At 36.2% G+C, this 16,948-nt stretch overlaps 1 pseudogene; it reads left to right on the top strand.

Annotated features, from left to right (window-relative positions):
- Positions 1 to 1,161: 1,161 nt before the first annotated feature.
- On the top strand, positions 1,162 to 3,379 carry LOC123235517 (annotated as a pseudogene).
- The last annotated feature ends 13,569 nt before the right edge of the window (positions 3,380 to 16,948 follow it).

Here is a 16,948-nt window from a genome sequence, read left to right as displayed (position 1 = left end):
TTTTTATTACCCCTTCAGACTCTAGATTTTTTTTAAAGGTGATTCACAGTACTCTTTCTTTTCTCTTCTAAAATTCTTTTCACATCCTCATCAACAAACAAGGGGAATGATGAGGAACTCAAATATCATGGAGCCACCAGTTGGGTGGCACCATGGCTAGCCATCTGAGTTTTTAATAAATGCATGGGATTGATTGCTGCTCTTTATGTGATTTCTTATGTAAACTATGATGGAAAAAGACAGAAAATCTTTGTGGCTAGAGTACTGGCCTCTAGATCAGTTCAAGTCTTTCCTCTTGTAGTAACCAAAAAAATAGAGACTCAGAGTACATAGCTTGACAACACTATGCTCTGTTGAGCAGGGTAGCTACCAGAGACTCATAGCTCATAACTTGGCTCATACCTTTACAGCATCATGCTCTACCGAACAGTACCACCACTCCCTTAATAGAATAGCTCTAACTCCTAAACCCGAACCCCAGACAGTAAGGTTTCCATGGTATCTGGAGGTATCAACACTTAACACTCCCACCAAGGAATGTTTTGTTATTATCAAGCTCCAGGACACCTGTACCTGTCTCCCAGCCCCCAAAACATATAAATTCCCTCTTCTGAATGCATTACTTGGGACTCTTTTGCTGAGTTCCCCCAGCGAGCACTGGTAATAAAGCTTTCTCCTGCTTTGATTGCATTGACTCATGTGCTCCTTTGGTGGCCACCCATTTGAACCCTAACACTCTGACCTTGACTGCTCATTTGAAACATCATCTGTCAGTCCTCTAGGAACTCTCAAAGGTTATAAATTGCAGAGACAAAGTGACATGACTTGCCCAGAGTCATGCAACCAATTAGTGATACTCAAGATTAGAATATAATTCTTTTGGCTGCCTGTCCATCATTCTTTACATTGTATCATAGTGTTTTTCTTTAAAAAAAATGAAAAAAAAACCTTACTTCTGTTTTAGTAAGAATTCTAAGTGGGTGGTGGCAGTGGCGGTGGTGGCGGCGGAGGGAGCCGGGCGCTGGAGCCGGGCCCCGTTGCAGGGAAATGGCTCTGAAGGTTAAATGAAGTCAAGAAAACATATGAACAGAGTATTGCTACATATTTTCGGAAGAGCATATCAGAAAGTAATTGGTCAACTCTTTTTGGTAACCAGTCATAATGAAGAAAATCAATCTTAAGACCTTTCGGAAGTCTTTCAACTTGAATAAAAGTAAAGAAGAGAATGATTTTATGGTGGTTCAACAACCATCACTAACCACTGATTTTGGAAAAGATGATTCCTAGTTTAGTAGATGCTATGGTAAAGATTTGGCCAGCTGTGAAATTAACAGTGAAGGTGAGAAAAGTGGAAAAAATAGATCCAAAAGTGAAAGCTTAATGGGTACATTAAAAAGGCGAATTTCAGCAAAACAAAAGCAAAAAGGCAAGGGCAGCCCACCATCTGTGAACTCAGCAGATGAGGACACCTTCTCCTCTTTATCAGCTCCAATAGTCTTTAAAGATGTGAGAGCTCAAACACCATTAAGGTCAACATCCCTTCGTAATCATCACTATAGTCCTACTCCATGGCCTCTTTGTCCCACAAACTCAGAGGAGACCTGTATCAAGATGGAAATAAGAGTCAAGGCTTTGGTTCACTCCTCCAATCCAAACCCAGCACTGAATGGCGTTCAAAAAGGTTTTCATGATTTCCAGTCTGACAGTGTGTTCCAAGAACAAAAAAGTGCATTAAAAAGTACAGAATCTCAAAATGGAGACCTGCATCTTCACATCAATAAACATGTGCCTGTAGTTATTGGACTTATGCCTCAGGACCTCATTCAGTATATACTGTGCCTTTAGATGAGGGAATGTATCCTTTAGAAGGATCACGTAGTTATTGTCTGGACAATTCTTCTCCCATGGAAGTGTCAACAGTTCCTTCTCAGGTAGGAAGGAACTCCTTCCATGAGGATGAGAGCCAGGTAGATCAGGACATAGTAGTTGCCCCAGATATCTTCGTGGATCAGGCAGTTAATGGCTTGTTGATTGGCACCACAGAAGTCATGTTGCAAAGCCCAAGAGTGAATCATAGTGATGTCTCTCCACTCTCACCATTGCTACCTCCAATGCAGAATAATCAAATCCAAAGGAACTTTAGTGGACTGAATGGCCACAGATACACATGTGTCTGAAAGTATGCGTTGCCATTTGAATTTTGATCCTAACGCTGCTCCTGGAGTTGGAAGAGTTTACGACTCTGTACAAAATAGTGGCCCTATGGTTGTGACAAGTCTTACAGAGGAACTGAAAAAACTTGCAAGGATGGTATTGGGGACTAATTACACGTTGGGAGCTGCTGGAAAGTTGGCAAATGTGCCTGATGGTTCTTTTCTTGTTCATGATAGTTCTGATGACCGTTACCTTTTAAGCTTGAGCTTTAGCTCCCATGGTAAAACACTTCACACTAGAATTGAACACTCAAATGATATGTTTAGTGTGGGAAGCCAATAAGAGAATACATAAAAATCTGAGACCCCTCTTTTGATACCTCTTATTATCCATACCTTTTCTTATTGGAAAAACATTATAGACTTATTGAAAAGCTATGATTCCTTAGCAGACCAGCATCTTCTGAGTTAATGATTCCTCTCCTTGATAATTAAGAAGCCTGAACCCTAACAAACATTACTTAGATAAGACTGCATACTTAGATAAAAACTGGAGCCTTTAGTCTGGACTTTATTTGACCAGGTGCAAACCTTAATCCAGGACTCAATTAGTGAGCATCTCCATAAAATATTTCCACTCCCAGAATTATCCCCTACTAAACTGATGGTTGGAATTTGGCCATTGTCTTTGTACCTTTACTCTTTAGACTTCAATGGGTTATGTATGATTTGTTACCCCTTCACAACTGTGACTCTTTTTTTGTGTTCTTTGTTTGAAACCAGTATAAAATAAAGTCCAAATCCCATTGCATTAGAACACCATGGGCTAAGCACTAGTCTAGTTGTTTTCATTTTCTTTCTCCTGCCTTAACAATCCTATGCCACCATATGTCACTCAGAACCCTACCTACCATATAGGGGCTGGCTCTCTATAATTTAGCTTTTATGAACAACCAGATGTGGAAGGGCATACTTCTATAGTTGATCTAATTGAACATTCAATCAGGGACTCTGAAAATGGAGCGTTTTGCTATTCACAGTCTTGGTTGCCTGGATCTGCAACCTACACTGTCAGACTGACCAATCCTGTATCACGGTTCATGCAGCTGCGTTCATTGCAGGACCTATGTCATTTTGTAATACGTCAGTACACCAGAATAGACTTGATTCAAAAACTGCCTTTGCCAAACAAAATGAAGGATTATTTACAAGAAAAGTACTACTGAAAGCTTAGGGGAATCTTGCATCTTGCACTTTGGGAACAAGAAAAAGAGATTGAAATACAGTTTATAAACTTTCATTGCTATCAAAATCTTTTGCTGCCATAACTATTTCAGTTTTATGTTTGAACAAGAGTATGAATTTGTTTTGTTTGGGTATGGGGAGGTGTTGGCAAGGTGTCTTAGATTTATTTTTTTTCTTTTAAAAGGAAGTATCTTGAGATTATTAGAAGTGTGAGATCTCTCATCAATGTGCAGAATAATCACAATGTGAATTATCAGATTATCCTTAGTTTCCCCCAAATCCTTTGCTGCTATCCACTGTGATTTTTATGCGCTAAAAAGCACATTTCATGTGTATTCAACCATAAGTAAAGTTGAATGAAACTTGTTACTTGTCTTTTTAAAATGACACATTTTCAAAAGATAGTCTTCAAGAAACCAGTAAAAATGAAAATTGGTATCTCATTATATCTTATACTCTTAAAGAGTACTCTTAATTTGGAATGTATAAAATTATATAAGTTTTAGATAAACAAAACATAGATAATAATGCAGCATTATCTTTTGAAACAGTCATTTTTTTGTTAATTATCTCTGACTTTTATTTGTCTTTTGGTTCCAAAAAGTTGAATACTTAATTGCTTCCATCATAAACTTATGGTTTGCCTGTCTTGTCAAAAATGGCATTCCTTTTAAAAATCTTGAAAAATATGTAATTACTAATACAGGACATGCAGACTCTTCTTACTTAAACATGGGCACAAATTGGCATAACATAAACTTCACCATGAAAGTAGATCTATTAAATGAAGAAATACTCCATGATAATAGATTACATAGTATATTCTTTGCCGGCATCCATTTTTATGTTACCTACATTGGCCTCTGATAAAAATGTTTTATATATAATTTAATTTGTTTGACATTTTCCTAGTCAGAACTTGATTATACCAATTTTTCTTGTTAATTTACATTCTATTTCAACTCTAAAACTGACAAAAAAATTTTTAATGTACCATTTTGTATTTAGAGTGATATTTTTTCACATGTAATTGTGGAAAGGTGCTTGATTTACATGGAATTTAAGAATTAGCAAGCCCATGTCAGGAGTACTGAGGTCCTAATGCTTCCCCATTTTTATTTCCGTTTGGAAAGTGATTTGTAAATTCAGCAATCTGGGCTCAAAGAATATAAGTAGCATGTGCTAATAAGTCATTTTTTTTTCTCATGGACCCTATACTACTCTGATATGAAATTATACATTTCATTTAAAGAAGACCAGAACTTAATTATTTTAAGTAGTTATGTTTTACTTTGAGAAGTTCATAGGTGCTTTAATGTCCAATTCATAGCAAATAAAAAATTTTTCATTATTCTGAATCAGTAATGATGAGGATTTCTTTCCCTTCCAACTCTTCTTCCTTCAATTTGTAATGTCTTTTGTTTCATCATTACTTGGTGTTGTAATACACTGTTCTGGTATTGCTTAGAATAAACTTCTTTTCCAAGTTAAAAAGCTTTAAAGGAAAACAATGCATTATCAGATAAAGACTTGGAGACTTTTTCCTTGTTATTAAGCTATCATTTTTCTTCTTTCTATTCCCATTTACTTGTAGAACTTACTGACTTTGTCAGTCAGATTTATTCATGTAAACTTCATCCTGATTTTTTCTTTGCTTTTGGAGAATCAGAACTGGCAAAGATTTTACCCAGAAAAGGCACCCATGCTATTAGGCTTTTACTTGGAGGGAGAGAAGGATAGTATTTCATTTTTGTGGTATTGTACCTTGTTGGGAAGATGCCTCCTTAATTTTTACTTTAAGTTGTTTTTCACTTAACAAAATGGAATTGATTGTAATTCAGATATTCATTGTTAGCCATTGGAATTAAGAATAACAAAATTATATGAATGCAAAATACTATTATGGCAGATTGTTTTCTCCCCAGGGGCCTGGTTTTTAAACATCACATTTTAATTGATGCAAAAGGCCAGGTGCTAAGTTCCTGTTGATGATTGGCTTTACTGAAGAGATAATACAGAGAAATTCTTTAGAGAAATATTGACAATGCCTTCCTCTTAAATAAACATTTTCACATCTTGCCACAAAGATTCTAGTTTATTAGACCCCCTCAGCAGATGTGCCCAGAAACTTTTAGACCACTCTTGTATTTTAATTTGGTTACATGGAATAATTTTGATCATAGTCTAAAGTCTGTATTTTAAAATGATTTCATATATTTTATTCTGTTTAAGATCTGGTCATTGAATTTTGAATTCAGTGTTGTTGTTCTAGCTTGGTTTACTATAGTCCTCTTTTGTGTTTTTGGAGAACAAGTAATAATAGTCTTCTGATTCATATTGCCAGTTGTTGATGTGCTTTCACATGTGTCCTTAATATAAAAGAATATTTTAAAGTAGTTTTATCCTTAAAGCTGACCTAATTTGAAATTACTGTAACCTGCCCTCAAAATTAAAAACATATGCCAAGAAATTAATGTGTAATCATAAACATTATGAAGATAAGTGCACTGCAGCTATTCAGTCATTGTAGTTTGAGGTAGCACAATATAACTAAGAAGGTTGTGTCTGTGATGTTAAATAAAGGAGGCTGGTTGAAAATGGTAAGGTAAAGCCATCAGTCACCTAATGACTGGGTTTGCATGCTGCCATTACACCCACACCCCACACCCCTCGCCCCCAGCCTAGGTTGACTGACTTTTAGAGGACTGTATTAAATGATGACTTGTGTTTCATATAAGCATAGTCCAAATCTACGCCAACAAAACCTTTGTTTATGAGAAGGAAGTAAATGGGAAAGTTGTGTCAGCTTTTGCCAGTAATAAAAAATGAGGAAAAGTGTATATTCACGAAACATGTTAAATGACAAAAGCTATTTTCAGACTTATAGTACATTACTAAGTAAAATGAAGAATAACAGAATGCCATTTAAAGTACTTGAAAATATCTTTGAAAACAAATAAACCACAAAGGGTAAAATTATTCTCATTCTGGTTGTAATGTGGATAATTCAAGGAAAGGTGGGGTATAAGGGAGTTTGAAAGGAGGATGTTGGAGACTTGCTAAGTGGGTAATCTCGGTTATAGGTAGGCTGGGATTAAAGGAGATCCAGGGTATAATAGGACTGAAGTCAGGAGTATAACACAGAAGGGAAACAGAGGTCTTTTAGGGAGAGGAGAAATTAAACTAAACAGACAAACACAGAAGGCTTACAGACTGGGACTTAGACTCAAACACAAGCTGAGGGAAATAGACTAGACTGAAATTAACAAACAGGCTTTAGTTAATTTCACAGGAAGGGACTTGTTTTGAAGTAACACCTTCCATCAAGATGGATGCCTCAGCTTCCCTCTAAGCCCAGAGTATGTTGTCTCTTTCCCTCTTCTTCCCTTTTGATAACTAACAGACAAATTATACTAATTAGAATTGTTGAAACACAAAAAGGGTTTATTTTGTTTGAAGGATGGTTTGTTAGGAAGGTGGATCAAAGGAAAGCCCTATCAGTTGTCTCAGGAACCTCAGGTGGGGGAAGGGAAGTAAAGATGGAGTCTGAGTAAGGACCTGCCTTTAAACTCAGCTTTACAAAATGCTATTACTATCTAAAGGGAATAAATGATGACTGACTAACTATAACTAATGCTGTCAATTAGGTGATTCTTCACAGATTTAACTCCTCTATAATTACTCTCCTTATTAACTTCACAACATATAGGTAAGGGAGAGAAAAGGCAGGGATGGTAATAGGAAAGGAAGATATAAAGGGTTTATCTAAAATAATAATTTCTTAAGTAAATATATCAAAGCTAGGCTAAATTTCAATATTAAAGCTAGGTAATCAAAGCAGCTTGCTCATTGACCACCTCCCTCTACGGAAGATCCAGTCAACTGCCTCTTTCCCTCAAGATTCCAAAACCTAACAGCTTTTGGAACTCAGCCAAAGCTAGAAAAAACTATATGACCNATTCCAAAACCTAACAGCTTTTGGAACTCAGCCAAAGCTAGAAAAAACTATATGACCCCAATTCTGTATATTACATGGTGCAATACTCTTAAAGTTTGGAAGGCAAACTCTTGGGTTAGGAAATGATTATTATTAAAAGAAAAATAATTTTGATATAGAATTTTTGAACCTGCCATTTAAATCAACCATTTTGCTCTTAAAGAAAACAATGTGCCAAAAGGCTAACTTATTGGAATGTGATGAATAAATATAAATTACACATAAAACATTACTTTATAATTGCTGAGCCAGTATTATTAAAGCAGGATAGAAATTAGTAAAGACTTAAGTAGGGAATGAATATGCAATGTTTTGATTTTGCTGGTGCCACAAAAGTCTAAATATTTTTCTTAATCCGAAATACCAATTTTAAAATATTGTATATTTCATAGTTTTCATAATAAGAGATATTACTTTATGACTGATTCAGAAGAATAATTTTTATTTTAATCCTAACTACATTTCATAGTATGTGAATTATGAATTTGAAAATGGAATTACACTACCAGCAATAGATAGTATTGTTGAATACACTAATAAGGAACAATCCCTTATTCTAGGAATAACTTTTAAATCCTAAACTAAAATCATTGGTACGGAGGTAATCGCAAATTTGGTTTCTTTTAATACTTTTTTAATACTGTAAAGAATGTTTTTATAAATATCCTTTTTTATTAATAGTTAATCATAACATGGGAAAATGTTGTGTAGTAGCTGTATCTGAAGTGTTCCAGACTCTACACTCACAGATCATGAAAAATTCTTATTGAATTTTTTATTAAGTATACATGTTGGGTTTAAGAAATTTTATAGTGGTGATGGAGTGCCATGAAATTAATACTTGCAATCCAGATTGCTGTATTAACACTTTTCTGTATGTTTCAAATCAGGTGTGTATAATTTGTACTAAGCACACCACAGAATGAGAATTATCCAAAGTCCATTGATTTTAATATGTGTTTTGGTTTGTAAACAAAATTATAGTAATTTCTTGCACATTTTTGGAAAATAATTGTATAAGAACTTATGTGTCTGCTTCTAGATACAATGTGTAAATAAAAATTTCATTCACAAAAAAAAGAATTCTAAGAGAGAAGGACAAGAGCTAGACAAGCAGGGTTAAGTAACCTTCCCAGTTAGGAAGTGACTGAGGTCAGATTAAAACCCAGGCATCCCAATTGCAGGCCTGGAACTCTATACTGCAATGTCTTTCTTTTTTTTCTTATCTTCCATCTTAGAATCAATACTGCATATTGGTTCTAAGGCAGAAGAATGGTAAAGACTAGACAATGGAGGTTAAGTGACTTGCTCAGGGTCACACAGCTAGAAAGTGTCTGGGGATAGATTAGTACCCATGACCTCCTGTCTCTAGACCTGGTTCTCAATCCACTGAGCCACCTCGCTGCTCCACCTTCTTTGGTTTTCAAAGTGTAGAATTTCAATTAATTTCCAACAACTCCAAGTATTAAGTTTAGAAAGTTTATTAATAATCACTTGAAGTAGAAGTAATAAAAAGGAAATAAACGTATAAAAACCTAATTATCTAACCAAAGTAAACTATGTGAGCAAGTTCTCCTGTCTCTCATCTCACCTTACCTCCAAATAACGAGATCCTCAAAAGAGAAAGCAAGAGGCAGGGCTACACAAAATTTATATCCTCCCTAAGTCAGCACCTAAACTGAGATCCCGGGAATTGTAGATCTAGGGAAAAAAATTAATTACACAAAAGTCATGATGTACAGAGGGGTGAAATCACAGTATATCAGTAGTTTAGAATTGGAAAGAAACTTACAGACCAATGCCCTTTTTTGTATTAATAGATCATTTTATAAAGATCAGAGAGGGGAGACTTCTGGGTTAAGATGGTGGCAGAGTAGAAGTAGGGAGACTTTCTCTCCTTACCAGCCGACATAGTGTACCTCCAAAGGACAAAAAAACAAATCCAGATGAAAGAAGGGACCCCACAATAGGGTGCAGTTTCAAAGCTACATGGGATTTGGGCACTTCCACGCTATAAGAGGGGGAAATAGCTCCCATCAAAATACTAGCGGATCACCCCTCCCCCATCCCACCCACAGTACCAGAGTGAGAGGCTGTGCTCCAGAGTTAGAGCGAGCTGGGGCACAAAATCTAGCTCGTTGGCAGCTAACTGGCACCAAGAGGAACTTGCTCCTGAGAGCAGCAAGATGTGAGATCCCAGGTGGCTGGAAAACTCAGACCTTGGACAAAGGAGTGGAGCTGAGAGAGGCAGCAGCAGTGCTCAGTATGCTCATACTCAGGGGAAAACCTCAGGTTGAGGAGCAAGTGTGGGCCAAGTTCTGGACTCTGGGCAGCTGGCTAGGAACACGGAGTCTTGACCCTAAAAACAGCTAGACCAGAGAACCCAGGAAAGTCCCCAGAAAAGCCAGGAGACTCACAAAGTAGCCTCAGGCAAAAACTGCTCCTTAACTCCATGCAAAGAGAACCAGATTGCCTTACACAGACTTCTGGTAGATAAAGCATAATTATGCCAAGCAAGACCCAAGAAATAACCAAGAAGACCAAGAAAAAACCTCTAACACTTGGTATCTTCTGCACAGAAAAATCCCAGGAAACAGAGGAGGAAAACAAGTAAAGACATCCAAACCTTCTCCCCTCAAAAAATGAAAATAGGTCACAAGATCTTGAAGAGTTTAAATCTTAGATCATGAGAAAGTTGGAAGAGATCTGGCAAGAAAACAACAGTTTAAAGGCAGAATTTCTCAACTGGAAAGTGAGGCTCAGAAATCAAATGAATTGATGAGCAAATTGAAGACCATAAATGACCAGCTGGAAGCCTTGAAGAAGCAGACAGACCAGACTGAAAAGGAAAACCAAAATATTACAGCCAAAAACCAGTCTAAAAAGGCTAGAAATGGGCAATTAGAAGCCAATGATCTCACAAGACAACAAAATTAATAAAGCAAAGTAAAAAGACTAACAAAATAGAAGGAAACATGAAATATGTCAATGAGAAGTTAATAGACCGAGAAAACAGGTCTAGAAGAGACAACTTGAGAATTATTGGTCTTCTGGAAAAAATTAGAGACAAATAGAAACCTAGATAGTGTATTACAAGAAATTATCCAACAAAACTTCCCAAATGTCCTTGAACAAGAGGGCAAAATAGACATTGAAAGGTCCATAGATCACCCTCTACACTAAATCCTCAGAAGACAACCCCCAGGAATGTAATAGCCAAATTCTAAAGCTTCCAAGTTAAGGAGAAAATATTACAGAAGCCAGAAAGAGACAATTCAGATATCAAGGAGCACAAATCAGGATTATGAAGGATCTGGCAGCTCCACACTACAAGACCACAAAGCTTAGAATATGATATTCAGAAAAGCAAAAGAATTGGGTCTACAACCAAGGATCACATACCCATCAAAACTGACTATATACTTCCAGGGCAAAGTATGGGCATTCAACAAGATAGAAGATTTACAAGTATTTGCACAGAAAAGAACAGGACTAAATGGAAAGTTCGATATCTAACCACAAAAACCAAGAGGAACATGAAAAGTTAAATAAGAAAGAGAGTAGAGGGGCAGCTGGGTAGCTCAGTGGAGTGAGAGTCAGGCCTAGAGACAGGCAGTCCTAGGTTCAAACCCGGCCTCAGCCACTTCCCAGCTGTGTGACCCTGGGCAAGTCACTTGATCCCCATTGCCCACCCTTACCAATCTTCCACCTATGAGACAATACACCGAAGTACAAGGGTTAAAAAAAAAAGAGAGAGAGTAGAAAGGAAGAAAACTCTGACCTTTAAATTCCCTTCTTCAAGGGCTTCAAAAAGATGAAATTATTTGCATTTCTATATCAAGAAATATTATGTGTAATTCTAAAAAATGTACTCACTATTATAGTAATTAGAAGAATTATTAATAAGGAGAATTTGGAGTACTAAATGGTCTAAGATGATATGGGGGAAAAGTGTGTGGGGGGAATAGAAGATGGCACCAAGAGTAACTTGAAGGAATAAGAAAAATAGGTTAATCTACAACACACAAAGAGGGCATGGGAAGGGGAGGGGAGGAATACTATCATAAGAAGGAGAGAAAGAGAGTGTAAAAGGAAATACTTAAACCTTACTCTCAGTGGAATTAATCCTGAGAGGGAAGAGGAGCAAGATGCATTAGGATACTAAATTCTATCTAACCCTATGGATAAAGGCAGAAGGGACAAACTAAGGGGGTTAGTGGGCGGAGGGAGTTCTTAAAGGAAGGGGAAGAGAGGGGAGAGGAAATTCATTAGGCCTTAAAAAATAAGAGGTGAATAAAAAGAGAGGGGATGGAAAGGGAAGTAAACCAAAGGAGGGGACAAGGGATATAGATTTAAAACAAACCACTGGTTTAAAAGGAAATACTGTAATAAAGAGGGGTAGGACTAGGAGAAGATACCAAAATGTTAGGGAATACACAGCTAAAATTGTAACTCTGAATGTGAATGGGATGAACTCACTTATAAAACAGAAGCAAATAGCAGAGTGGATAAGAAACCGAAATCCTATCATATGTTGTCTAAAAAGAAACACACATGAGGTAGGTGTACATACACAGGTTTAAGGTCAAAGGCTGGAGTAAAATCTTTTGGGCTTCAACTGTGAGAAAGAAGGCAGGAGTAGCAATTATGGTTTGTGATAAAGCCAAAGTAAAAATAGATCTGATTAAAAGAGATGAGGAGGGTAATTACATCCTGATAAAAAGCAGTATAGATAATGAGGAAATAATGATACTCAACATGTACTCACCAAATGGTATAGCATCTAAATTTGTAAAGGAGCTCAAGGAGGAAATAGATAGTAAAACCATACTAGTGGGAGATCTAAATATTCCTCTATCAGATCTAGATAAATCAAACCAAAAAATAAATAAGAAAGAGATAAGAGAGGTGAAAGAAATCCTAGAAAAATAGATTTAATAGATATGTAGAAAAAATAAATAGGAACAAAAAGGAATACCTCTTCATTTCAGCTGCACATGGTACATTCATAAAGATTGACCACGTACTAGGGCATAGAAACATGGCAAAGAAATGCAAAAGAGCAGAAATAATAAATGTAACCTTTTCAGATCATAGTGCAATAAAAATAATAATCAGTAAGGGCAAATGGACAGGCAAACCAAAAACTATAGGAAATTAAATGATATGATTCTCCAAAATCATAGAAACAATTAATAATTTCATTGAAGATAATGACAACGATGAAACATCCTATAAAAATCTGTAGGATGCAGCTAAAGCAGTACTCAGGGGGAAATTTATATCATTGAGTGCATATAACAACAAATTAGAGAAACCAAAGATCAATGAACTGGGCATGCTAATTAAAAAACTAGAAAGGGAATAAATTAAAAATCCCCAGCAAAAAATAGAGATTATAAAAATCAAAGGAGAAATCAACAAAATTGTAAGTAAAAGAACTACTGAATTAATAAATAAGACTAGAAGCTGGTACTTTGAAAAAATAAATAAAATTGACAAAGTACTGGTCAATTTAATTGAAAAAGGAAAGAAGAAAACCAAATTACCAGTATCAAAGATGAAAAGGGAGACCTCACCTCTAATGAAAAGGAAATCAAAGCAATCATTAAAAACTATTTTGCCCAATTATATTGCAATAAATATAGCAATCTAAGTGATATGGATGAATATTTACAAAAATATAAATTGCCTAGATTAACAGTAGAAGAAATCGAATACTTAAATAATCCCATATCAGAAAAAGAAATTGAAAAAGCCATCAAAGAACTCCCTAAGAAAAAATCCCCAGGACCAGATGGATTGACAAGTGAATTCCATCAAACCTTCAAAGAACAACTAATTCCAATGATATACAAACTATTTGACATAATAAGCAAAAAAGGAGTGCTGTCAAACTCCTTCTATGACACAAATATGGTAATGATCCCAAAGCCAGGTAGGTCAAAAACAGAGAAAGAAAACTACAAACCAATCTTCCTAATGAACATTGATGCAAAAATCTTAAACAGAATACTAGCAAAAAGATTCCAGAAAGGGATCACAAAGTTATTCATTATGATCAGGTGGGATTTATTCCAGGAATGCAAGGATAGTTCAACATTAGGAAAACCATCCACATAATTGACCATATCAATAAGCAAACCAACGAAAACCACATGATTATCTCAATAGATGCTGAAAAAGTCTTTGACAAATTACAATACCCATTCCTACTGAAAACATTAGAAAGTATAGGAATAGAAGGACCTTTCCTAAAAATAATAAATGGTATATATCTAAAACCATCAAATAACATCATCTGCTATAGGGATAAATTAGAAGCCTTCCCAATAAGTTCAGGAGTGAAACAAGGATACCCATTATCACCTCTATTATTTGACATTGTACTGGAAACATTAGCAATAGCAATTAGAGAAGAAAACAGAAATTGAAGGTATTAAAATAGGCAATGAGGAGACCAAGCTGTCACTCTTTGCAGATGATATTTTGGTCTACCAAAAAAATTCTAGGGAATCAACTAAAAAGCTAGTGGAAATAATCAACATATTTAGCAAAGTTACTGGATCCAAAATATAAATCATCAGCCATCCTATGTATTTCCAACACATCACAGTAGCAAGAGCTAGAAAGAGAAATTCCATTTAAAATCACCCTAGACAATATAAAAAACTTAGGAATCTATCTGCCAAGAAAAACACAGGAATTATATGAACACAACTACGGAACCCTTTCCACACAATTAAAACTAGATCTAAACGTTTGGAAAAACATTGAGTGCTCATGGGTAGGAGGAGCTAACAGTAAAAAAATGGCTATCCTACCCAAATTAATTTACTTATTTAGTGCTATACCTATCAAACTACCAAAAAACTTTTTTACTGAGTTAGAAAAAAATATAACAAAGTTCATTTGGAGGGGGGCAGCTGGGTAGCTCAGTGGATTGAGAGCCAGGCCTAGAGACGGGAGGTCCTAGGTTCAAATCCGGCCTCAGTCACTTCCCAGCTGTGTGACCCTGGGCAAGTCACTTGACCCCCATTGCCTACCCTTACCACTCTTCCACCTATAAGTCAATACACAGAAGTTAAGGGTTTAAAATAAAAAAACAAAAAACAAAAACAAAGTTCATTTGGAGGAACAAAAGACCAAGAATATCAAGGGAAATAATGAAAAAAAAATATGAATGAAGGTAGCCTCGCAGTACTAGTCATCAAAACAATATGGTACTGTTGAAGAGACAGAAAGGAGGATCAGTGAAATAGACCAGGGGTAAGTGACCTCAGCAAGACAGTTTTCGATAAACCTAAAGAACCCAGATTTTGGGACAGAAACCCACTATTTGACAAAAACTGCTAGGAAAATTAGCAAACAATATGGGAGAGATTGAGCGTAGATCAACGTCTCATACCCTATACCAAGATAAACTCAGAATGGGTGAATGGTTTGAATGTAAAGAAAGAAACTATATATAAATTTGGTAAGCACAGAATAGTATACTTGTCAGATCTATGGGAAGGGAAAGATTTTAAAACTAAGCAAGAGTTAGAAAAAAATCACAAAATGTAAAATATAATTTTCAATACATTAAACTAAAAAGTTTTTGTACAAACAAAACCAATGCTACCAAACTTAGAAGGGAAACAACAAATTGGGGAAAAATCTTTATAACAAAAAACTCAGATAAAGGTCTAATCACTCAAATATACAAGGAGCTAAATCAATTGTACAAAACAATCAAGTCCTCTCCCAATCGATAAATGGGCAAGGGACATGAATAGGCCATTTTCAGATAAAGAAATCAAAATTATCAATAAGCACATGAGAAAGTGTTCTAAATCTCTAACAATTAGAGAAATGCAAATCAAAACAACTCTGACATATCACTTCATACCTAGAAGATTGGCTAAAATTACAGCAAAGGAGAGTGATGAATGTTGGAGGGGATGTGGCAAAATTGGGATATTAATGCATTGCTGGTGCAGTTGTGATCCAACCATTCTGGATAGCAGTTTGGAACTAGGCTCAAAGGACTTTAAAAGACTATCTACCTTTTGATCCAGCCATAGCACTGCTTATATTATACACCAAAGAAATAAAAAGGAAAAAGACTTTTACAAAAATATTTATAGCTGTACTCTTTGTGGTGGCAAAAAAAATTGGAAAATAAGAGAATGTCCTTTGATTGGGGAATAGCTGAACAAATTGTGGTATCTGTTGGTGATGGAATACTATTGTGCTCAAAGGAATAAAGAACTGGAGGAATTCCATGTGAACTGGAATGACTTCAGGAATTGATGCAGAATGAAAAAAGCAGATCCAGGAGAACATTGTACACGGAGACTGATACACTGTGGTACAATCGAACATAATGAACTTTTCTACTAGCAGCAATGCAAGGATCCACAGCAAGGCTGAGGGACTTGTAAGAAAGAAAATCAGCCGCATTCAAAGGAAGAACTGTGGGAGGAGAAACACAGAAGAAAAACAACTGTTTGAATACACAGGCTTTTGTGGATATTATTGGCGATGTAGACACTAAATGATAACTCTAGTCCAACTATAAATAATATGGAATTAGGTCTTGATCAGTGATACGTGTAAAACCCAGTGGAATTGTGTGTTGGCTAAGGGAGTTAGGGGGGATTGGGGGAGAGGGAAAGAACATGAAATATGTAACTAGAAGAAAATATTAAAAATTAAAAAAAAATTTTAAAAAGTTCAGAAAGATTCAGTAATTTGCTAGAGATCACAAAGCAAGTACAAGAGATAAGATTCAGACTGGTTATCTGTTTCCAAATCCATTTACCTTTCAATTATAACACCCTATAATTGTAAGATGTTAGGAAATATGTGATTTTACCTCCTTGACTCCAATGAAAGCTGATTTTCATGATAAAAAGAAATACTCATTCGATGAAATCCAGGGTAGAAAGGAGAAAACATCATTGAGAGCCTTCAGATGAAGATAAATGAAGGGGGAAAAAAGTAAAAGCAACAGATGAAATATTGTCATGGATGAAAAAAAGAGACCCCAAAGCCAAGTCAGAGAGAAATACAGCTCATGCTATGAGCAATTTCACTGGCTGAAGCTAATTTCATACAAAAACAAACGTCACAGTGAAGAGTCTGTGCTAATGTCTTGTCTACACAGACAGATTGTCTCCTGATTTTTCTTTGTAGAAGCAAGAGACATGAAGTTCAGCCAGGAACCGGCCAACTCCATCAGAAAAGATTGTAAATTGGCCACAGTTGTCCACTGTCACTCTTCCAGGGCACGTTCAACAACAAATGAAATATTCAGAGGTGTTTGGGATATTTACTAATGTGCAAAAATGTTAGAATGTTTGGGAGAAAAGGGAAGTGTTGTTGGGGGTGCGGGGGGGTGGGGCCGCTCCCGGTTTCTGGGGGAGGGTTGGGGGGTGTAGGGGGAGGGTTGAATGCAGGGGAGCAAACCTCCAACTGCCGAAGAGTCTGAGTCAGAGACTCCTAGAGCAGGTTTAACTTTTGGCTATGGCGGCTGCTACGATAGTTCATGATACATCTGAAGCAGTTG

This window comes from Gracilinanus agilis, chromosome 2, assembly GCF_016433145.1.
Source record: "Gracilinanus agilis isolate LMUSP501 chromosome 2, AgileGrace, whole genome shotgun sequence".
Taxonomy (NCBI): domain Eukaryota; kingdom Metazoa; phylum Chordata; class Mammalia; order Didelphimorphia; family Didelphidae; genus Gracilinanus; species Gracilinanus agilis.
The sequence above is the reverse complement of the archived record's forward strand: the minus strand, read 5'-3'. Positions and strand labels throughout refer to the sequence as shown.